General features: G+C 44.2%; 1 long non-coding RNA gene across 1 annotated transcript in view; it reads left to right on the forward strand.

Annotated features, from left to right (window-relative positions):
* The first annotated feature begins 3,111 nt into the window (after window positions 1-3,111).
* Window positions 3,112-24,755, forward strand: part of LOC126522959 (uncharacterized) — a 42,770-nt gene continuing 21,126 nt past the window's right edge. Inside the window, exons 1-3 of the long non-coding RNA XR_011894927.1 lie at window positions 3,112-3,187; window positions 9,881-10,008; window positions 21,260-21,342. This is a non-coding gene — a long non-coding RNA (uncharacterized lncRNA). The remainder of the gene's footprint in view (window positions 3,188-9,880; window positions 10,009-21,259; window positions 21,343-24,755) is intronic.

Below are 24,755 nucleotides of genomic sequence, written 5' to 3' on the forward strand. Positions count from 1 at the left end.
ACACATTGTGTCTCTGTCTGAAGGGCTGTCCGTCCACGAGGATGAAGACTGCCCTTTCTTCCGAAATGGCTCTCACCTTTACAGGGCTCTTCTTTCTCCGCACATTTCGCACATTTCCGTGACTTTGCCCTGGCACCTTACAAAGAGGAAGAAAAGCAAATATAGATATCCCACCGAATTTTATGCGGATGGCTCAATAACCCAAGAACATGCTGGAAGTGCCGTAGTATCCAAACAATTGGAATCTGGCATTAGGCTACCACGGTTTGTCTCCGTTTTCACAGCTGAAGTAGATGCCTTCTTTACAGGCGTAAAAGAACTATTATCTGGGATTTACAGAAAAGCAGTTATATACACAGATTCTATAAGTGCATTAAACGCCTTAAATCTAAAATCAGAATGTGAACCGTTTCTGAGAGACATTTTGCGGATGCTGCGAAGAGCAGAAGAACACGGCAAAATAACACGCGTGGCCTGGCTGCCAAGCTATACTGGTATTCCTGGAAGTGAAAGAGCCGTGAAATTAGCAGCAATCGCGACACACAAAACATTACTAAGTATGAAGTTACCTTTCAAAAGTTGTATACACAAATATCGCACAGCATTCGACTGAAAGTGCCAGGAGCAATGGGACTGCAGGGTACACAACAAACTCGAAACAGTGAAGCCTTTTCTACAAGAATGGAAATCGTGGAAACACGAAGAGCACTTTATTGAAGTAATTTTAAGTCTCCTTCGTATACGACACACCCGCTTATCTGAAATTTTTTACAATGAGGTGAAGGAGCAGTATAGTGTGTACATTGCAAGGAACCTCTAACTCTGAATCACCATTTTATCACATGTCCAGCCTTAGCGAAAGACAGCCAATATTATTTTCATGAACTATACAAAACATCAACTCCATTTCTTCCACATTTATTACTATCAGAGCATGCACTAGTGCCTATCAATGACATTTCTAAGTTTTTGGAGGACACATGTCTTTTAAATAAACTGTAAAACACGGTCTTATTTATTTCGTCCGTTTCACAAAACTATTTATTGAGCACAACCTTGTGGCTCGCGCATCATAGCCGTAGTCTCTTTTGCGCCATTAAACCTTACATACCAACCAGCCGACCAACCGACCGACCGACCGAGCGACCGACCGACCGACCGACCGACCGACCGACCGACCGACCGACCGACCGACCGACCGACCGACCGACCGACCGACCGACCGACCGACCGACCGACCGACCGACCGACCGACCGACCGACCGACCGACGCACCAGTCAGCCAGCCAACGAACTATTTAATCTAGGTTCCAGCTTCCTGCGAAGCTGGCATCCATCTCCAATGTCACCAACTCCCCATTCGCGGGTGGTGTTAGTATCTGGCACTGCAAAGGCTCTGATAGGGACAATGCGACAGCTAGTGAAGAGGCTGTTCACTCCGTACAGTCACTGTTGGAGGACTTGGGGCTCACTTGTTCACCAGTAAAACCCGAGTTGCTCGTAATTCGAAGCGAAACCAAGTGTTCTGCTCAGGCTTAACCACCGCCTTTCACCCTTGACATTCGCCTCAACAGTGTCAGCATTCCTGAGGTGCCGACCATCTGCCTCTTAGGAATGCTGCTTCAAAGCATCCCGCACAATGGGGCATCCATCATAAAGCTGAAAACAGCGGCGCAGCGGTGACGCTTGTGCGCTGTGGTTAATTTCGACAGATGGCCGAAGAGGCAATGCCCTAAATTCATTGGCATGCGCGGAAAGACGCGCGGGCGATAACTTGCAAGCATGTATGCCTATACCAAACGTTACAATTCAAACGCTACCTGTATGTATGATAAAGTTTACTGTATAGATTTTAATTTAGGGGTGCGCAAATTGTTAGAGTATGCTTCTTTATAAAACTTTACTTGAGGAAAGGTGACTATGGTATTTCTAATATATAGGTACAGAAATATTCTTACAATATGCGCAATAATAAAGATTATTTGAATGAAGGTTACTACATAACTCCTATTTATAAGTGCAAGAAATTTTGAGAGTAAGCCCCTTTATTGAACATTACCATGCATAGAGTACATTATATCCTTGTACATAGGCTCTAGAGCTCTCGTATAAGAAATTTTCTACCAATATAATAAGTGAACTACACAATTCTATATTGTTGGTGTAGTACACTCATTACATAAATCGTAATATCTGCAAATGCTATAGTATTGTTGCGATCTTTGATTATTCCCAGCGCAGCAGCGCCACTTCGTGAGAATTTACTTATGCATCCACATAGGCAAAGCGGTGGTTTATGAATTTTCTTGTAGGCCGTTATACGTCTCACAAACATCAAAGTTTGCCTCCACGCCAACCCTAACCCTTAGCCACCCTGTTTGTCTCCCAATATAAATTTCGCGAAAAATTCAGTTATATTAGGACTCCTTGAAAAATTAACATAACGTTTTGGAATGTTTCTAGCAGCACTGACGGATAATCTCTAAAGTATTAGTGAGTACTTTGGGAAACAGAGTGAACAGTATTAGTGCACAAATTCCGCCACGATAAACTGCAACGTGAGCAATAGTTTGTCCTGTTCACACTTATAAACATCCACGACACTTCATGCGCCAGTGCCTCTGCAGGCCAAGTGAAGCAATGTGTGAATAGGGAGCATTGACCATGCATTGAGCGTGTTAACGGGAATATTTGTCTTCTATATAAATGTACTGTTTCCGAGGATTTTCACACTTGAAACATGAGATCTTATTTTTTAAACATCAATCCCGCAGTTACTGCTGCCATCAGGTTCATCCTCCACTACTGCAAGCTTAAAAGAACACAACATATTGAAATGAGTGATTCTGAAGAAGACGCGTGTTCAGTAAATGTCACATTGGTGCTACGAAAGTGACGACAGATGTACTCGTTGACAACGTGCGCTAAAATGTTTCTTCATAGTAGCATAGGAATGAGTCAAAACGTACAAGGAATATATCTGGTTCATTCTTAGCGCTTATATAAATTGCGACGCTGTTTCGCTGTTTGCGAACCCTAGTAGGGAACTTGCCTCTGTGCTGCGCTTAAGAAGGGGCAAAACATGGCTACCTTAACGTTCATTTTTGCCTTCGGAGTCTGCGTAGGTCCACTTCTGTGCGATGCATATTCGTTTAAAACTGATGCTTCGCTGCAAAAGCTTCTTGAAGTAAGTATTGTCGTCATATGTTACTCGCTTTTGTTCGCACAAACTTGGCCCCAGCTTGTTTTGGAGAGCTCGCAAGGAAAGCAAAGCAGAGAGCGATGGGTAGACAAATGTTTTTAGGCGAAGATTTTTTGTCTACCGTTCTACTGTTCAGTTGGGCCAATCGGTCTGTCGGTAGGTAAGTGGTAGGGTTGTCAGCGTGCAGATCCGCATTCACTTAAAAAAAAATGAAGCCTACTTTGCGACAAGATCGAACATGGAACTGCCAGCATTCGCAATAACTATTCACTATTCTATTCACTATTCAACTAGTCACAGTAATGTGAGCATCAGATTGACATAAGCAATGCTAGGTCACCAAGCATGCATAAAAAAACGTGAAAACGCAATAAAAACTTTCCATCACGATAATGACTTCAGAGAAGAAGTTAAACACTTATTCAAATGTGTATGCAAGTCCGGATGGCACTCATTTTGATCGTAAATGTCGTTCAAGTACATAATCATCTGCGAGATATGGGCTCCTGGGGAAATTGGTATTGTTTGTGCGGTTCTTTCACCAATGCGGTCTGTTGGTTATCCACTATTTATCAGTAAAAACATGTCAAATTGTATGTCATCACAGCGAACAACAGCTATCAGAAAATGTGATCATTTTGATCAATGTCTTTTTTTAAATTTCTACGGACAGAATTGCAGAATTAAATGGCATCTTTAAAATCAATAATTCAGAGTTCGATTGTATCTGGTGTCTTACAAAGTGTACAATTATTCGAGAAAACAAAAGTATTTTATTTCCGCAGCCATGTTCTAAGTGGAAACGTTCCTGTGTTTAATTGGTCCGAAAAAGAACTTCTTGCAGGAGAGAATACTTAGATTTTCGCGCTCTTGCAAGTGCATGATGTCCTAGTAATACGATGTATATCGATCAATAGAGCGGCATAGAACCTATTTCGTTTTTGATGACACAGCACATCATACTTAAAAACAGTCGGTTTTGCTCGAAATGGGAAGCATCGATTGCGATAGCAAATCAGTGAACAGCTACACGAAGTAAGGATAGTGGTTTTATCCGCCGTGTAAGCTTGTAAACGTAGGCACACTAACCACACTAACAAACTTAACAACTACTAAGAAGCGAACGTCGCATGCTACTGTTCGTCCTGCGCAGCGAGAGGAAGCAGCAGCGGCCACGGATGCCGGCAGGCGTGCGCTAAGCGTAAGCCCAGTGAGGAGTGTGAGAAACCGCGCCGGGGCTTCGAGAGCGAAAGCGACGATGACGTGGCGTTGCGGCCATGGCCTCTTCCTTTAGACATTACCTGAAGTGGTATCGCGGCAGCAGGTATTCCCTTTTGCCTATTCTGCTATGTCGAGGCGCGCTGGTGACGGGGCAGACCAGTCCATAGGAATTCCGTTGCAGCGTGCTCATGAAGGGGCGTTGCAGCCAATGGGGAATATACATGCCGTTTCACTTCTACAGACGACAGACGGAAGCTTTCTCGCCTAATAGGCCATTTTACGCTTTCCCATCAAACGAGAAACCCTGAGGGTAACTATCCCACATTCAAATGGGCCAAGCCTAACCGTCGCAGACTCACTGGTCGAAAAAATGTTATCCCGTCGTCTAGGTTCAAAGCCCGAACACCATATACATTAAAAAAAATTATGTGATAACGTCAAACGTAACGCCGTGCGCAGTGAATAACCAGAATTATAGAGAAAGTTAAAGTTTTGGTTGCCAAAGAAATGCTGGAGGCTTGCAAATATTCGAAGACGCTGCGGTACAAAGGTACTTGTATAGCGATTATGCACCGCAACACTCTCTTTCGAGTAGTGTGCACTTAACGGGTAGGCATGCAGCGGAACACCCAGATGTTTAAGTAGCACACAATATCACTTAATGCATGCTTAATGTAATGATGTAACTGCTCAAAATTTAAACCACAGCACAGAGCTCTTAGGTTTCTTCGTTTTCCCACAGTAGACAGTACCAAGCACCTATTTGATAGTCGGAATTTCAAAAAAAAAAACATTATGGGGTTTTAAATGCCAAAACCACTTTCTGATTATGAGGCACGGCGTAGTGAGGGACTCCGGAAATTTCGACCACCCGGGGTTCTTTAGCGTGCACCTAAATGTAAGTACACGGGCGTTTTCGCGTTTCGCCCCCGTCGAAGTGCCGCCGCCGTGGCCGGCATTCGATCCCGTGACCTCGTGCTAAGCATCCCATCCAAATAGCCACTAAGCAAACACGGCGGGTTCGGAGTTACATCAATGTTCGACTTGTTCTTAGAGACGAATGGGATAACGTCAGCCTATGCTAACACTTTCACCTCATTACCCAGTACCTTAGGACCACGAACGTGGGTGCAGCTCAAGATACCCAAACAGGGTGGTTTGGGTATCTTGGGTTTGGGTATCTTTCATTGAAACAATCCTTGTTTCAATGAGGAACGGATGTGGACACAATCTTAAAGGCTACCAGTGATAACGAAGCCAGTTCTATTATGACTGTATAACAAAATAGAACGCCATTAAGCTATCTCGAACGCTAGTGTGCTATAGAAGATAAAAGAAAAGAAAATGCCGGACCCGATGAAAAGGATTTCACCAGGTTCTTTGAATCATCGCAAATTGTTCATAAGAAGTGGAGTAGTAGTGCAGAGCTGTATGGGCGACGTGTATGTTAGTTTGTATGAAGCGGTTTCTTATACATGTTTGATGAGGAACAATGACAATTGGCATCGGAACCTGCAAACGATTTGACAAAATAATTTCAAGAATTTTGTAGTCAGCGTTCGACAATGTAATCAGTCTATAACTCTCAAGAGAACGTAGTTCTTCTCGGTCAGTATTTTAGGTATTAACTCATTGTGGCATTTTGTGAGACACTGTGGTAAAGCCTCTAGTTATCAACTCATTAAAATATATTCAGTAGAGCAGACCTTCAAAAGGACCTAATGGATTTGCAAAAGTGACCTAAAATTCTCTCAGGACCGGGAGTTCTTAACGTAGGTGACTGATCAATGGCAACCTCTAACTCTTGTCTAGTACCGCGACTGCTTATGACTGAACAGTCTTCGTCAGTAAGAGGAGTTATAGACGCGAAGTACTTTAGAGGTTTGGTATTGTGGTGCCTAGAGACTCGACATCCGCATGAAGGCTTGTCTAGTTCCAATAGAAAAAGTTCGTTGAAATGATCGTGGCGTGTTCATTATGATGACAATTTCTAAACTGTGGACCGTACGCACAACAGGCGATTAGTCGGGAAGCGGGCTCTACACATCGTGCCAACGCCAACTAGCCCTTCGAGATTATCACTGCGTGTTAATGATAATTATGACACCCATTCTATGGTTCATACCCACAGCTGGGTATCGGCAAAATGTGTATGCATGTTGATTAGGATGATGATTTTCATTCAATAGCTCCTATCCACAACGGGGGCCCAGGGGGGTGTAGAAACTGGGTGATACATTCATGCCAACGGCGACTATCCCTTTGAGATAATCACCACGTGTAGATTATGACCATGATTTCGATGTCATCGCACGTACCCATCGCTGGTGATCCGTCGAAAAGCGTGTCCGCGTCTTGACTTTCATGCTGATGCTTTTCATATTGTGTGAGATGACCATAACAAAAGAGCAGCCAAGAAGTGGGCACTACGCATAGTGCCAACACCAACAAGCTCTTTGTGATTAACGCCGTGTATTCACTAGGATAACGATTCCTACTCTATGCAACATACCCTCAACGGGGGACTAGCCAAGAGGCGACCGGTACATTTAGGATAAACAACAGTTCATCACGTCGCTTAGGAAGGATACGCGAGACCACATGCGTTCGCCAGTTTGGTTTTGTCCAAAAGGCGCAGAAATGGAACAGACAAATTTGCAGTACCTCACTAAACGCTTTGCGAAAGCTTCGCTTCGCACAGATTGGAACACCGGCATCGGATCTGCACAATTTGTGGCCTGCACCGCCACTGCAATTGCTGCATATTTTGATATAAATGAATTTGTCCATCTTGGCATTTGTATCAGCCGTCCCGGCCAGAGTCATGGTAGCATGGTAGTGTCTGGCAAAGATACCTCAGCTACAGTTTCGAAGGAAGGAGCTTTGCAGTTGGGAATCCAACGATTTGTATCCAGTATTTAGATATTCATAATTTTTCTAAGAGAAATGCTTCATAATTTCACCCCGCGTATTTTAATAAAATGTCTTTTCCACCGGTCTAAAAGTGAATGGGCTAAATACCTAATTGCACTTTTTCTACAGCGCACAGACCCATCCTAGAGCACGTACGTACGCCTGCCGAAGTGGTAGCGTCTACAGGCATCTTTTATTACAAGAACAATTAATGGACACCCCTGGCATAATCCCGCCACCATCGTCGCCATCGTCCGCTCCCCCCCCCCCCCCTTCCGCGGCTGTGATGTCCCGTACAAAGTTCAAGTGCGATAACAACGGAACTGGCGCCGTATGCTGTAGGCGCGAGTAAAAGCGTGCGATGGTGAGCCGAAGATGGGTGGCTCGATCTCGCAGGCCCAAGGGAGGAAGGTGGGAAGGAAACACGCCGTCTTCCATCGTTCGTAAGAAACCAGGGGGCAGGGGCTTTCTACTAAAGCGGCAGCTGCCTATGGCGCGGTTGAGCGCTGTCGGGCGGACACTCTATTGAACGGTATCTGCGATGAGTACAGAACCTACGTGCGCCGAAGGGTTACAGCTTCGTGTGCGCTTTTTTGTCACTGGTTTTTTCGCATTGAAGGTAGAGGTATCACAAAGCTCAAATCGCTCGCTGTTGCTGCCGCTCTTCTTCATTCCAGGGCTCTGCCAGCGAGTTTACGTGGCCATCGAGTTCGATGTATATATGTTTGCCTGTGCGCGCCTAACACAACGCTTGTAATTGAATTAGTAAGCGAATGTTTACAGGTGTATGTGACCAATTAAGCGACTATCCTTACTTCGTAAGGCTGTCTTATAAGTTGCACAATCGATGTTTCTCCTTTCGGGAGACACTGCAACTTTGTCATCGTCATTGCTGTTTTTTTTAACCTAAGTTTAAAAATAATGCAAGAGATGAAAGCGAAAAACGAGTGACCGAGAGGTAAAGTCTCGAACAGGCAATCAGCGGACCTGATTTCAAATCCTCGCAGGTCACCGTGTGTCCGTGCGTGTATATTTTCCCATATATGAACGTCTTGCAAAGCACATTTAAATTCATGCGCCTGTCCCATGCGGACATAAAAACGACTAGAAAAGTCTATAGCCCGGTATAGTATCTCGGAATTTAGGGAAATGAAGGCTTGTCTTTCATTACAAACCACTAGAACCAGCAATGTTATATTTCTCTGTCATAAGCACTTCCAGGGAATTTAACAACCTGGTTTCTTTTTCGCTTTATTTACCAGTAGGCGTAATTTAGCATGTCTTTATAGGATGGCTTAATCCTTTCAATATGGCCATGTTTTAGAAGAACCGATGTTTTCAAATTTTTTTTAAAGATGTTTTCGAAAACGTTTACCTATGCTTCAATATCAGTGCTCCATTTCTTCAGTTTGCTGTTGTGGTTTACTTTCAATTATTTTTCATGTTAATGAGTTGCAGATATTGCAGATGAGCAATGGCAGGGAAACAGTCTAGGAAAAGCAGCATTTCTTTGAGGAGCAGTCAGGTGTGCTTCTACACTCCATAGGATGAAACATTCATGGGAAGCGAAGAAGGAAAATCGCAGAGATGCCGGTACAAAGGGTTCTTGATGAGCCGCTTTAAAGTGAGAACGCCTGCCAGATGAACTAAATGTTCCTCACTAGCGTCAATAGTAAGTTGAAACTGAAAACACAAAACCAACATTGGTTTTCAGTGATAATTCTTTACCCCCTAAGGTGAAGGAATGCCCAGGAACACCATTATTCCAGCTGCGAAAAATGCCACCGTCGGCACTGGAGCTACCTCTTTCCGTACCGCCAGATTTAAAACTCCAAAAAACCAGACTTCTTTATCCGTTCTGTAAACTGCACCATCAAAAAGCAGGACTCACACTCACAAAAAGATGTTTCGTTTGTGTTGTTGTTAGCGCAAGTTTCTGCCAATCCTGATGCTGGAATATCATTCGCGAAGATGGCCATTGAGATGAAAACAACACTTATGAACGAAAACGCTTCGTAATTTTGTCCCCAGGACGTCCTTAAACAATTATTGTACGCTGGCAGTGTTGTTAACTGCAAATTCCAGTCAGTGCTGATACTGCACATAATATTAGCGAAGGGGACCGGCCATTTGTAAAGCGCACTTACGAAGAAGTGTTATTTTGAGTCGCACCAAGTTTTTTTTTTTTTTTTTTTGTGGGGTGGGGGAAGTTAGCACCATTTAATAGCGCAGCATTGAAACCAAAAGGATGAGCTCACTGCACCTTGTCTGTCGCACTCGTTCCACGAATAGAAAATTCTGAACGAGTCACACTTGTCACTGCCATATTTTGGAGGAAACACCAGGGCGATGAAGTGTGACTCGGCCTCAATTGGCACGAAAATGTTTAAAAAGGGGGACTAATACTTCAATCTATAATATTATCACTAATGTGACCTATCGCTAGGAATTTATGTTATAACATGTCTTTCAAGCGACTTTTGTAAACCTCATATCAGCACATGCTTCTCAGAGCAACCATCTAAAACTTTGCACGTCTTGCAGCTACTCAACACTACAGAACACATTTATGTGTACAATACATCCTCCTACGCCCCGTGCAAGTACTATGATAAACTATTCCTGAACAGGTCCCATTACGAGTTCGAGCTCACTGTAATGACGTGCCCAGTGTAAGTACCTGTGCATAATCTATATTTTTTGTTAGTACATTATGTCGGCAATGTATATTAAGCCCTCAAATGTCTATATAAACCAAGCGCTCCTGTCGGTAACGCCACGTTCGATATTGTGCTAAAGCGCCCTATTCTTGCCTTAGCCTGCATCCGCAACCTATGTTTAGAATGGCCGCGCATGAGTACTGCTTCGGCTAAGCAAGCGCCTGTTTCGGCGATTGTCACCTGCAATGTCTGCGTGAACGGCGAGGAAGTTCCACCAAACCTTTGGAAGTGACGTATATATCGCATATTTATCCTACCGAATTCGTTACGTCTAGCTCATATAGTTTGCACAATGAACTGTCGTACGCGTACTAGAGGGCCCGCCTAGAAGTACATTTTTAAGGCAGAGTGGTATGTACTTTCAGGTGCTGCAATAAATCGAGATTATTGTCATTCGCTGTTGACTTCTGCTTGCTTTATTTATTCTGAATGACTTCAAAGCCACTACTTTCTTAATTTTGGTAAAGTAACGTTTTCGGCTACGCTGTTCTTACACTATTTCTTTCCCGCGTAATGCCTTGTGATTGAACCAACTGCTCAAGACTGCTTTATGCTACCATAAAAGCTTATAACCTCTATGTTTTGAGGTTTTGTGGTAGCTTGTAAAAAGGCATAATGTCGTGCGTGACTAGTTAATGTTGTGACCCAAGACAAAACATCAAGCTTCAAACGTTGTTACGCAACGTATGGAAACCACGCATTGGTCGACATACCAGTTTCTAAACAATCTACTAACATTTATCACGTCACTGTGAGTCTCGAGATTTTCAGTGAGGGAGGTTGGACATTAATGGAGATTAGGAAACTATTATCTAGAAAGGCGAATCGTCTTCTAAAGATACGCTATCAGAAAATTGTATTTTTGCGGGGACTCTGCCTTTTATCAAAATAAGCCACAACGTTTTCAGCTATTACACAGCTGTGGTTTCGATAATTTGACGTTTCGACCGTTTATTCCGAAGTGGTAGGCCAAACAAATAACATCGAAGAAGAGCTAAGAGAGAAGTAGCTGCAGTAAAACAGTCAGCAGAACGTCATTGTTAATAAGCACATGTTTTCTTTTATGCCTTCTGATTGTGAACGCTAAACGCTGAACTCACAAGCTTCTGGCTCGAACATTTAGGTGAGGGTTGCAGATGTCAATCCACTAACTAAAAAGTGCGCTTACTGAAGTAGTAAAAGTAAAATACCATTAGGAGATTTTTTTAATGCGGGGTTCAGCGTCCTCTAACTAAACAGTGAGTTATTTAAGACACAGTAATGCTAGGGCTCCGAATTCTTTCGGGCCATCTGGTGCACTTTATTCTCTTCACGACCAACAAATGGTAAACAACCAAATAAGTAACCGCTTTTATCTTTTATTTCACACTACTTCATCAGCTAAAATAAAAATAAAAATACTAACAAAAATTATTCTGAATATGAAATTGTGAGAACATCTTGTGAGCTGCTTGCACCCATTTTCTTTGTTTAATGGTTTTCTCAGTCGACAGATGGCGTCCTCATTCAGAAGCAGTCAAAACCATTTTACAGGCTGATAAACAAGCGTGATTTCAATGCTTTGGATCTGTTCGTTGTTGAATAGTTCGCTTGAGAACATGGTCCACAAATGTGGACACTGGCCGTAGCAACCTGGAAGGTTTCTGAGACCGCTCGCAGCTATCTCCTTCTTACTTTTATCTTTAATGGCCATGTTAGTGGAAATATGGTCCTCTCCTTTGGAAGGTGAGTAAACCATTGACCACGCCGAGAAACGCTCGCGGTTTTTTTTTTTTTTTTGCCTCGCGAATTTACCCTCAGGAGTTGTTGGCGTTATAAGAAGTATCCATTAATGTGGACAGTGATAAAGGAAAGGTTAACTAAGATGCAGCAACATTTAATTAGAAAAACGGCTTTGCATTCCAACCTTATAGTTTGCAGCAAATTCAACCACTGCAGAAACCGCTAGCCTGCATCTCTCTGTAGACATAATCACCGAGAATCCTCTTACGCCACCAGTTGCAGTGCTGTGGAAGTCACGTGCTGCCCTGTTGGCCCTCAAACATGCAGGAAAACTCTGCTTCAGCACAGCACTCCTAGCCACAAAACTACGTGCCTTCGAGGCTAGCAGAAGCGACATCACCCGGCAATGACTTCCATCTCATGTAGGGATACCAGACAATGATAAAGCAGACGCACTTTCCAAGCGGGTTCACTAGTCCCCAACGGCAGTCAGCAAAACACTAGTTTCATCCAATTCATCAAGGCATCTCCTGCAATGCCTGCTGCTGAACTGCCACCCAGACTCTAGGTTTGCTGGAGACCAACCCCTGCCTGTGGTCCTCAATAGCGGCTTCTTCGGGAAGAGCAGGCATTTCCGCTGAGAGAGTGCGAGTTGGCTGCTGCTGCTGCTAGGGCCGACTGGGCAGGAGCTCCTACTCTGCCTGCACAGATTGCGGGGGAGAGGAAACACTGTATCGCCTCCTGTGTCACTGCCCAGAACATGCGACTAACGATTAAAACTCGCTGCTAGCCTGCGCCAGCTCCGTAAATGCACTATCACGGATCGCGTCTTTCCAACGCGTCACTGCATAGCCATGTCTTCAAGGCAATCCTTGATTTTCTGGAGGACACCTCGCTGTGCAGCAGACGAAAGGTCTGCTGTCGCCCACTGACACTCCTGCTATGGCTTGGCATCTTGCCCCTCTAATCCCTGTCTCATTTTTCTATCCGCTTTCTTCACACTTGCTTCTCCCAGAAGACACTGAGCTGTGCTCCTATTAGAGCTTCAGATGTATGCCTCCTTTCTCCCCACAAACCGAAACCCTCACTCGTAATGGAACGCCAGCGGGAATCGAACAACCGCAGCGAAGCGACGATACATCTTGAGGCAATAAATGTCCAGCCTCTAGGCCAGGCTACTGTCTCTAAAAAGCTGCGCCGGCTTTCAGAGTCGTGGCACTGTGTAGGCAACGCCGCGTCACGGTGTACAACAATGGCGACCCAGCAGTGATAGCGGACGGCCAGGGCAATTGCATAACGGCCGAATTGGAATGCAGATTTATTTAACAAAATTGCTTGAATATGTCTAAGAGCGAGTCAGTTTTGCGCGTGGTAAAAATTGACTGGCTGTTGTGTCCCTTGAATCTTGGTCTGCCGGAGACGAGAGTTACCTGCTGTCGGCTTGGCTGTAAAACGACACAGAAGCAAAATGGACGCTCCGTCACGCACCGCTTCATTCGGCAGCTGAACGCAAGCAGCTTTACACATTTACGCGAACTCTACAAAAAAATATTGGGCCGTTTGAACGCGCCACGATTATGAATCCACCCAGTGCCACTTACCCACAAGGGAGCGGCTATACGGCGTTTGTACAACACTGGGGAACGTGTCACCACGCTAAACGGCGAAAAGCAGTCCTCTTGAAACCCTTCAGATTCGGCGTGGCACAAGTACCATCTACTAGCAGTGAGAAACCCACCTGGGGAAATGTGTTTTCACGCAAAAACATTGACAAAGTGTAGTTTGTTTTCTTTTAGTAATAGACTACACATTTTGAAGTGCATACTACCCCTCGCATGCTTTGGAAAAACATGGTGCTTACTGGCGAATGATAAACAGCGAGATTTTACTGCAACATGATATTAAAGAAAAAAAAAGAAGACGCTCGCCAAGCAGCTGATACATTAATAATTATCGAAGCTGAATAACGAAGTGCTACTATCTTTCATCTAAAGTTACTGACTACTATTTTTTGTTATTCCCAGTGATAATTCATCACCCAAACTTAGGTCATACATACAGCAGTTGCGAGGCGCTCGCGAAGGCAGCGACGACCACACCGACCGCCCGCACCCGCTTTCAGGGCCACCATCATATCAACCCATGGCTCAACACAAACAAACAACCGGTCAAACGCTGCACGAAAAAAAAATGCAGATTACTCCCAAAAATAAACTGTGCAATTAGGCTCACTATTTCTATAGTATATAAGCAAGGTAGCTTTTTTTAAAAGCGATGCTATCTTTGACTACAGTCTGATGCTTTCGCCTGGGTGATTCGGTCGCTGGTCGGGTTCTCACCGTGTAGATTCTTCCTCTCTCTTACGGAAACGAAGCGCAGCCAGTTACGGGATTCAAACTTCAGCCCCCCAGCGCTGTAACCCTGTTATCTTATCATTAAGCCAAAGACGAGTTTTTTTCTTTATTGTCAGGTTTCTGCAAGCCAGAAAGTGAATAACGTGTACAAGAGTGTTTCCAAATAAAAACAACACAACAGACATCTCCGACAGCACATGCCCAAAGGCCCCGTAGCATCGCGAGTCGCTTAGTCATTTAAAATCTGGTTAGGTTTCTCAGTGTTCCCATCCTGGTGAGGAATCTCGGAGGACATTCGTGCGTTCTAATTACGCCTCTAAAATGATTATGTGGTCTCTAAATTACATACGAGCTGGTGTACTGATTGGATCCCAGTAAGATCTAGCAATTACGCCCTAATTGCGCAGATGTTTCTCTCGTACGAACACCAACCAGCCCTTTCAGATGATTGTCATGTGTTAATGACGATGGTGATTTCCTTACATAGGCCCAAAGCTCAATAATCACCCAGAAGCGTGTCGAAGGTAGCGAAGCTTTCATAGAAGGCCACATGCCCTGTAAATGGCGGCGTGTTGCAGCCTTCGCGATGTTTGTAGCGCCATGACAATTTTCAAGAAAGACATAGAGAAGAAAATTATGAAGTCACACACGGAACTGGAAGTTACGTCTTGACTTACATTTCAAGGCACGAACGCTTAAATTTTTTAAGGTCTGGCACTTTGGCCGTTACTCCAAAACTGTTTTCTCTCGGAGCTAGTAGCTTGCCTCAGCTTATGCGCCAGCGGGTGGCCAGCTTATGTGTCATATGAAATTAACCTAAGAACTGAAATCAATTCTACCATTCCGGTCTGCTGCAGTAACAGATAAGTATCGCACCGTACTACCGCTAGCGTATATTCGCTAGCAATGACAGCACTTATGCGCTAGAGATATTTATTATTCATAAAAGTATAGAACAAAATAGGTCTATGCTGTGACAGTAAAAACACATCTTGCACTTTTATACAGGCTCCGAAAGCGTTGTCTTTTTGCATTGAGTATGGCTTCCAGACTTATAGGTTGCTACCTTGTGCTAGTGTAAACTACAGATGTTGTGGGAGACAACGGCACTCATTCAAAGCCTCTCGATTCCTGCCCAAACCGCCGCAATTTCTAGCAAATCAAGAGACACCAAGTACTGCGTTCAATACGCATGGAGGTTAAAATTGCAGAACGCCTGTTAAGCCTTGTGCATCTTTAGTATAAACGTCACCTTGAGTGGTCAATGTCGTAAAGATATTTTTTTTCTCAGAACAACATTATATATTTTGTCTCTTTCAATATTTATATGTCTAGAAAGTTCATATGGTACATTTGGTGCACGCTAACTTGGAAGATATTGTGAAGAACCGAAACCGATGCCATAGCTGCCCATATATTCCTCATTATTTTAAACCCAAATCCTAATTATAACGCTTTGTGTACAGCACTCAGCCGTCGTCGTCTTCTATATTCCAGATATCCTCACCCGTGCAAAAGCGAAGCCACTCAAGTAAACATTCGTGAAAAGGTTTCCGTTCGCAAGCTTAGTCAGCTGCCTGCCGTCAAGTTGACTGCTCGCTGCTTTATCAAGACAGGTGCCTCTTGTTGTGATCGTTGTTGATCTGTCTTTTTTACTCCGAGATTTCAAGTGTCCGCTCGGTGGTTACACTGTAGTTCCACACCATTCCTGCAGAATAACTTCCTGAACCCAGAGCACTTGCTTCTTTCAACAGCTGCCAGAAACTGGACCCTGATAGCCATATAGCTAAGCGTATCCTTGAATTTCCGTGAAGCGTCCGTGAAGCATCCGTGAAGCTTATCACATCTCATGTATTTTTTCGCTTTATTCCATTGCCCACTGTAACAGTCCTGTTCAGTCAATATTCAAGTCATTTCAATCAGTAAAAGTTTAGGAATAAGGCTTCAGTTGGAATTCCACGTTTACCAAACAGTGCTGCAAGTTTCTCTGCGCGTTGGCATTTTCGTTCCCGAATTCACTCCCGCTGTGTTCTTTCCCTATAACTCAGCCGATAGAAGCGCTTCATCGTCTGTGCTGGCGTCCACGCTGTAGGTATGTCTTACGTTTTGCAGCACTCTTATCTAAGAAGTTTAGGATGAACAGACTAGCGAAGCACGACATCCTCTTTGAGGGGTGCTTCCACTGCTTGTGGGATTTTCCTACGCTGATTGTTGTGATGTCATTAGAGCAATCGCTTCGATATATGTAGTGTGATGGTGTTGCATCAATTATCAGTTTGATGAGACGGAAATGAAGCATCACGCATGCTTGCGCTTCCTTTTTTATTTGTTCGTCTCTCTTCTCGGTATGAGTTTTCTCCGTCTTCCACACGATTCCCGTTTTCATTTCATATCGGCATACAAGTTCGTTTGTCGCATGAATCCTGTATTTGTTTATGTTCTTGGTTACAATCCTGATGCCTTGAGCTCAGATTTCACTCCTAGCTGTTCTTAACCAATTTCATTGCTTTAATTGTTTGTGGAAAGAGCTGTATCGTTTGTCCTTTTTCTATTATGTACATAACCACCCTATTGTTTTTGTACAATGATTTAAGGCTTGTATAACATGTGTGTACATTTTTACACTGTCTTTAAATAATTTATGTCTATTATGTTCTGTTATATGCCCTATATACCCTTTAATCCTTTTGTAACGCCCCCCTTACTCAATGCCTCAGGCTAGGCCTGTACGGACGTTTAAAAAAATTGAACTCGCATCTTGCTTGGGTAATTGTTCTTCTCGGGCTCGCAACCGTAAACATTACAGTTTGAGATTACAACGATAGAGGTGCCAGGAACCTAACTTATTTCTCTCTTCTCCACTCGCTTCTTCTTCCTGAGGCATCTAATTTTCTTTGGTCAGCCTCCGTTTACTTTTCTTTTGTCATGAGATACATCTACCGGAAAATTCACATGAACAGCTTGCTCCTCAATTACAGGAGCACTGCCCAAATATTCAGGGCCCTCACCGCAGTCGGATATTTATCGGCACTAAACACATATTTTTCGGTAAATGCCTTATAATTGACATCTTACTCCGTTGGTTCGTAAAGTCGCATCTTTCCTGTTTTTACGAGTTAGAGTCACCTCAGCTAGCAGACTTCTACCTCGATATTGCTCTCGCCAGCTTCAGTGTTATTCTCTGTCTTTCTTTCTACTTCTTCAATAATCAACTCGACCTTTGTTGTTGTGAATCTGACATAAAATTCATAGTCTTCACATGCCTCGACGTCACTCTATAATTTGTAACTGTCGTTGAGGATATAAATTTTTCTTACTACGCTTTACAGGGTTTACCTTTCTTGGTCGAGAGGCAAGCAAATGTATTTCCGGTTTCGCGCATCCAAGGCACATTTATCGCTTTCTTCATGATTTAACTACCACTACCATGGTAACTGGTAACTGATCTATGTGCTACTGGATATGTTCTACCCTTTGCGTGCTCGCCAGGCCAGAGCTGCAGGCACTGGATAAACATTTCTTGTCACCATCACTGCGTGTCCTGGCTCGTGTGCCCGGCTATGCTGCTGGCATGGTGGTGGCTGCTACAAGGTGAAGTTCTTCTGGACATATGTTGTAGATTTCAGCATTCCCGGCTCGCTAACCTAGAAGTCGCCATCATGATTACAGCGCCCCTGATCCGCAGACACAGACTCTATGGAGGCTAAGCCTGCCGAATCTCACTTTTGAATAAGACTCGCCATCCCAGCTTCGCGAACCTTGCAGCCATCGTCATTGGAGTGGTTTGGGATGTGCACATTCAACGTACTCGTTGCTTTGGTGGCTCCGCCTACAGGGTGGGTATTGATGCAGTTATTTGCCATCTTGACCTTTCGAGTCTCGAAGTGGTCACCAAAGACAAAAATGTTGTTGACGGGCATAGATACTATTGACTGTTCTGAGGGCTTCCTGATGGAATCTTTCTCGTAAAACATTATCGGCATGAAATCCTTGCGGACTTTGGCGCGTTGCGTTGAAGGGCAAGGACCCATAGGAGCCCAGCAATGGGACCTCGGATCGCACCTCGTAGACCTCCATTTGATTTCTACAGCCACGTCAGTAGACGAGTCAGAAGTCTCTATTCTAGTTCACGCCTCAGTCACATTTCGGTGTTGCAGCACTAAATGTCAGGAACCTAGAATAACGAAATGGGTACCTAGGTTTTACACTTTAATGAAACCTCTAATATAAATGCTGTGCCTGGGACGTGACCATTGTATTCTGAGTTCATCTGGTGTAATGGGGTAGCAAAACGTTGTGTTTCTACAGCGGAGAATCACGAAACGACACCCAAGATAGAAGCTTGATAATGTATGACGGTGCGGCGCGTGAACACGTTCGGCAGCGATATATTATTTTTTAAACCATTGCTCATTTCGCTTGTTGTTTTGGTGTTCGTAAGACCTTTGTCAAGGACTGGGAAGTCGGTGCGTAAAATGCTGGCGGCCGCAACGACAGTGTTCCCGGTTATTGTTTTTTTTTTCAAGTGTTACACCACTGTATTCTGTCCATCGTTATTCCGAGTAATGTGTTTGCACTAGTCAAACAAAGTACTTATTTAATTCTCTCTCTATTTTTTCTGTTGCAAAGACACTCCAGACGTTAGGCTGAGAAACATTTACCTGGCCCGACTACTTAATCGTGGTATGAAGGCCAACTGTTAATAATTTCTTTTCTTTGGGTATATGTAGATGTTCCGCTTCACAGCGGCATAAAAGGGGCACTGTGAATCAATTTGTTATTCAAAACAACTGTGTGACCTCCTACTGACTACACGCTAGGATTGTAGTCTCTAAAGGTAACTTTATATTGACAGTTTTTATATATACTTCATGCTCTACTCCTGGCCCTTGTTGAATCTTAGAACTTGTTTTCTCAGCAATATTACCAAAGTATTAGACTCTCACCCCAAGCATTCAAATCTGTATTTCGAGATGTCTGTTCTTGTAATGTTAAATTACGGGGTTTTAAGCGCGGAAACTAATTTCTGATTATGAGGCATGCCGTACAAAGGCCTCCTGGCATTCTGTAACGTGAACCTAAATCTAAGTACACTGGTGTTATCGCATTTCGCCCCCATCGAAATGCGGCCGCCGTGGCCGGGATTCTATCCCGTGACATCGTGCTTAGCAGCCCAACACCATAGGCACTAAGCAACCATGGCGGGTCTTTTGTAATATCTTTGGAGCATTAAGCACCAGGTTGTAACTATCGTTATTCCTATTGTTGTTGCAGCATCATCGTCTCTATGGGGACAGCATTGCTTTCACCAAGCGTTGGACAGCAGTCAGCTTCGTAGTTGACATCGTTCCTACTATTAATTGCCTCGTTGCGGTTCTTCTTCAAATTTAGGCGCTCCTTTGCCACGTTCTCGTAATTTATGTTTCAATGAAAATGTGGGCGTGGCTGTCAGCATGATTTCGTTAACATTTAGAAATAGGTCAAAGTAAGGTACTTGTAAAAATTTTACTATCGGGTCATTCGGAACATGAAAGCCTTTACAGCACACAGAAAACATCGTACCTTTGATGCTACTGTCCCTACGCAATCTTAACTTTGCATTAGCAAGTTAACTTCTAAGATAATGCTATAGAGAAATTCTCAGACGCAATTTCCGCCTTTCGTTATGAAAAAAACTGCCCACAAATATTGCTAAGGAATATTGTTAAAATAACTAAAGGGAAATACTTCACCCACATTGTTCAATTGTCTAAATGGCCTAAATATTTGAATGTGGAATATTTAAATTGTTCTCAATTATTTATCTTCACAGAAATTTTTGAAAGATAGCATAGGAAGCGTTCTCTGTCGTAGGAGTCGCGCAAGACTAGCGTGTTCATGAATCACGTACAACGTATGATAGTGGTAGGTGGTGACTTGTACTAGAAACCGTGTAAATAACCTGAAATATTGCTTGAAAATTTGCGAGCGAAAAAATCTCGAGGTAAATACGAGCCTATTCCTTGGCACTGCCCGGTCATGCAATAATGTGAGCTGGTATAAAATATATGAACATAAAGAAAAGGAAAGTCACAAATATTGCGCTTTTGCTGTAGCCTTTTGTACCAATAAAATAGAGAAAACCGTGGTACTTCCCTCTTGAACGTTGCACGTTGTTTTGCATGGCTGCGATTTCATGCACGGGGAATAGGCTGGATAGTTAAAGTACTCGCTTGCGTTCTTCTGCAGGCTGTGTGATCGGTGCCGTGAATTAATGGCATGAATTGAATGCCGTGTGCTATGTATACTTGTGACTACTTTTGATGTATTTCTATCTACGTTTACAAGGAGTAAACAGCATTAAACAACAGGACAACGAGATGGATACAGACGATAGCGCTGACTAACAACCAAGTGCCTTTATTCTTTCAATCTGCCTATATATATACTCTTCTACCGCTATCTCAAAGCACAAAGCAACAGAAATTCAGCATGCGCAGCGCAATAAATTGCTATGAATGAGATAATAAGGCTACCTCCTTCGGAAGGAAAGAAATGGATGGGAGACTTACATATGCTTCGCCGCTATTGCGAATGTGGAAGGCTTCAGAAATAAGAAGTGCGCGGTCATCACGGTATTTTGACAAATAGGTGACATCTTTAAAGGACAGCTTGCAGCCGCATTTATTATAATGCAGTGATAGTTGGCTATCACTAGCTCGTTTTTGAACTTTGTTTGAGTGTTCCCGCATGCGATCATTGATGTACCGCCCCGTCTGACCGATATAGAAACGCCTGCATGAAAGAGGAATCTTATAAGCCACACAGCCAGAACAATCAACAAGAAACCTCTGCTGGTGCTGCTTGTTACACCTTTTTTTGTTCTCGGTCATCCGATTGACTTGGTGGCACAGACTAGCTAACTTATTTCTGGCAGTGAACAACAATCTAACGCGTGCCTTGCTGACGACCTTTTTGAGATTATGTCCTACCCTTTTTGAGATAGCGGTAGAACAGTACATATATGCTGACAGAAAGAATAAAGACACTTGGGTGTTAGTCTGCGCTGTGGTCCAGCCCAAATGCATACTCTTCTCCGTTTACAAAGTTGGCTATGCATAAGAATAAATTCTGCAATTCCTTTGCAGGAAGAAACAGAACCTTTCTGCAGAACTAAGCGAGGACCCCTTTTTTCCGACGGCGCCTGACATGACAGTATCACAATGGAATGGTGAGACTGGAGAAAGCTGCAACTGCTTTTACCTCGGCATGCCCATCTGGACGTTCTGCGACCATAATTATGTGCTTGTAACGTACACCTGCCGCCATCGTTTCAAAACATGAAATTCAATAACGTCCTAGAAACCCTCTTAGTATGATTCCGCAATATATTACGCAAGCTTAACAGCCGAGCGTTAAACACTCAGCCATCCTGTTCGCATGTCTGTTCTGTCACGTGAGCGCCTTGTCACGAAAAGCTGGTTCACGAATTGTCCAGCTAAGCAGGGATGCAATGTGCACTCCGCTTAGTGGAAGCAGGCGTCGAATACGTCTGGTCTATGAAACTAAATGTTCTTCGCAATATCGCGGAGACTTGAAAACTTCGAAGCCTTTAACAAAGTAACTACCCTGCCGGGGCACAGCCAGCACAGTCACGGCGTAAGCTCCAGGAGCGGCTACGTACGATCTGCATTCTCGGCAGCAAGCGCTAGAGAGTGTTCGCGGTGAGGTCTATTTGCGTCGTTTTGACGAGATCAATGTGAAATTCCCGCCCGTCGTCAACGGCGAGTTACGGCTTGTGCACAGAGGTGTGCCGAGCCTGGCGTTGGCTGGTTGTAGCCGCGCGCGAAGCTCTGCGATTGGCTCCATAAGCAGTGGCTCGTACCTTGAGAAGAGGCGCCATCAAGTGTACTGAAGGGTAAACACAGGTATCGAGACTACGTGACGCTTGACCCTTGATCCGTGGCACGATACGATGACGTTGATGATCATGGTGTATTGACATCCCATTTGATACAGGGCGGTGACACGTAGTCAATTAGCCTGCTTCAGTTAAGCAGGTCCAGCTACATGCAACATGCAACTGCTGCATGTTGGGACACCTGGTGGAATACAAGGCAACTGCAATGCCAAAGGCGCACGTATCGACGAACCGCGGCGCGCAGCTCGCATCACCTGAAAAATGGCGCAATACGATGCTAACGAAAATGGTGATGACGATAATGATGATTTATCGTCACCTCCTTTGGAACGGGCTGGTTAGAAGCAATCACCTAGCCTGTTTGATTTATTCAGGTATGAAATACATATTTTAATGGAAAACATGGGGAGAGCGTTATATTGAAATTCAAGGCGATGAGCAAAACAAGGACAAGGTAAAAGGGCGATACAACGTTTCGACAAGCGGACTTGTCACTTGTCGCCTCGAAAAAGAGAAGTCCACTTGCCGAAACGTTGGCTCTCGCTTCTACATTAGCGTTTTGTCCATTGACAAGTTTTTCATGAATGTATAGCGCAGGCCTGTGAGTGCTTTCTTCCCCACCACAATCCGACCATTTTTCCGTCAAACCCCGGAATCCCCCATAGTGGGCGACGGTGCCTGGCGATAGCTGCGACGGTGTCCGGCGATGGCGGCAGTGGCGGCCAATATCGCCCACTGAAACGGCTATTGCAAAGAGAACAAAACAGCTTAATTACGCTGTAGAACTTCAGTGATTGACCTATTTGTGTTTACATATAACTCTAGAAGAAAACTTGCCAGTCGTGAATTATTAGACAGTGTTCGGAGAGTGTTTTTGCAAGCTTCCGGTTGCTTTGGGAAATGTCATTTGACAATATATGCAATGAGCGTTCGAAAAACTCCACAAGGAACATTAAAAACTAACAAACCATGTTTAACGCCAGCATTGTAGTTTATTCTACCTCACTAGCAAATACACGGCAGAGCTGACATTTGTTGGATATGTGTATATACATTTTCGTAAAGCAATACAGCAATATGGACATAAAATAGGCCATGTAATCTATAAACAAATAAATGAATGCAAGACGTCTACAATATTGTAGAACACAGACGCTCACCTAGCAAGAGTTTAATTACAAGTGATGGCTTTCCAATATAAAGAGTTTCATGAAGAATAATGCCGCCCCACAGTAGTGACTATTACACAAAACGCTCAATGCCACAGTTCTTAAGTATTGTTCGTTATCGCAACTCCGGTTTCGTTCTGAGCAAATTTGTCTATTTTTTTAATTATAGTTTCACCTCGGACTGGAAGTCATTTCCAGCTTTCAGCTTCTCCTGCACATGTTACCCTGGTTGTAATTAAATATTGGTATCGTAACGTCTACAGAGAGGGCGCAAATTTAGCCACCGTTAGTAGGAAACAGCAAGGCAGTAGCAGTTAAATGGTTTAAGAGCAGGGAGCACATCTCGCTGTATATTTGCCCCCTGATTTTCCGCAAGTGCATTTTACGCTGGCCTGCAACGAAGCATAGAGGGGAACGCGCGGAGTGATAAATTTTTGTGACTGAACTTCTTGTGCAGCTTCGAAAGTGTTGCACCTGATGTATGAAACAGAGTATATATACGCCGGTAAGTTTCTGTGACGGGGGGAACGCTACGGGAGACGCTCAGTTTGCGTTTCGAAGAGACACCGCTCCGCCAAATTTCGGCTTTTTCATGGATGTCTTCGAGTTGGGACGGGAATTTTAGTGTCTAGATGATCCGTGAAGTGTTTCTGCACCGTCCGAGACTGGTTTTGGCCGTACGTGACCAATATTTTTCCAGTTAAGGATCTTGAAACTTCTCCGTTGTGCGAGGTCAAACTAAGCCTGACGCACTCGCTTCGGCGGCCACGGATAGGCATAAGCCCGAATACGCCGAGCATCCTTATGGCGGCCTCCCAGCCGTCTATTGGGCTTCACCAGAGCCCCAACCGGCCCTATACGAGTACCGCACCGTGTACTGTGCCTACTTCTCTGCAATTCCAAGAGACCCAGTCTATGGAATTTGCTTCGAACAGCTAGAATGCGCCAACGTCCGACCGCGCCACGGGAGCATTGGACGACCCGTACTTCATGTGGCAAATGAACCTGACTCGATCACAGAAGAAGTTGACGAGTGGAGAAGCTGTGACCGCAGCCGCGAACACTATTCAACCGCCCGCCAAACAGCAGCAGTCGAATACATCGCAAGCACCAAGACCGCGCTCTAAGCGTCGCCGGTTGCCACCCCTCCTCAAGAAGGACTTTAAGATTGCGCTTCGACCTTTCAAGGGACTTATTGTCAAAGGCTTGACTAACCACCAAATTTCCAAAGCCGTGGTGATAGCCTGTCAAAGCCAAGTCACGGACACACAATTTTTCGCCAGGCTAAGGTGAGGCTCTAACATCATACTTGTTTCTACACCTCACCAGCAAGTCGCTGACGGGGTCAGGTGGTTGACCCACCTCCTCGTTAACGGAACACTGCACCAGGTGAATTCGTACGTGGCAGCTCCGGACGGAGTCTCGCGTGTCGTAATTTCCGGCATTGACCCGACGACACACACCGAAGAGTTGATGGCGCACTTGCGTATACGTACTCAAGGGGTGAATATACTTCAAACTCGGATACTGGGTGACACCAAGACCGCGGTACTT

This window comes from Dermacentor andersoni, chromosome 6 (assembly GCF_023375885.2).
Source record: "Dermacentor andersoni chromosome 6, qqDerAnde1_hic_scaffold, whole genome shotgun sequence".
Taxonomy (NCBI): domain Eukaryota; kingdom Metazoa; phylum Arthropoda; class Arachnida; order Ixodida; family Ixodidae; genus Dermacentor; species Dermacentor andersoni.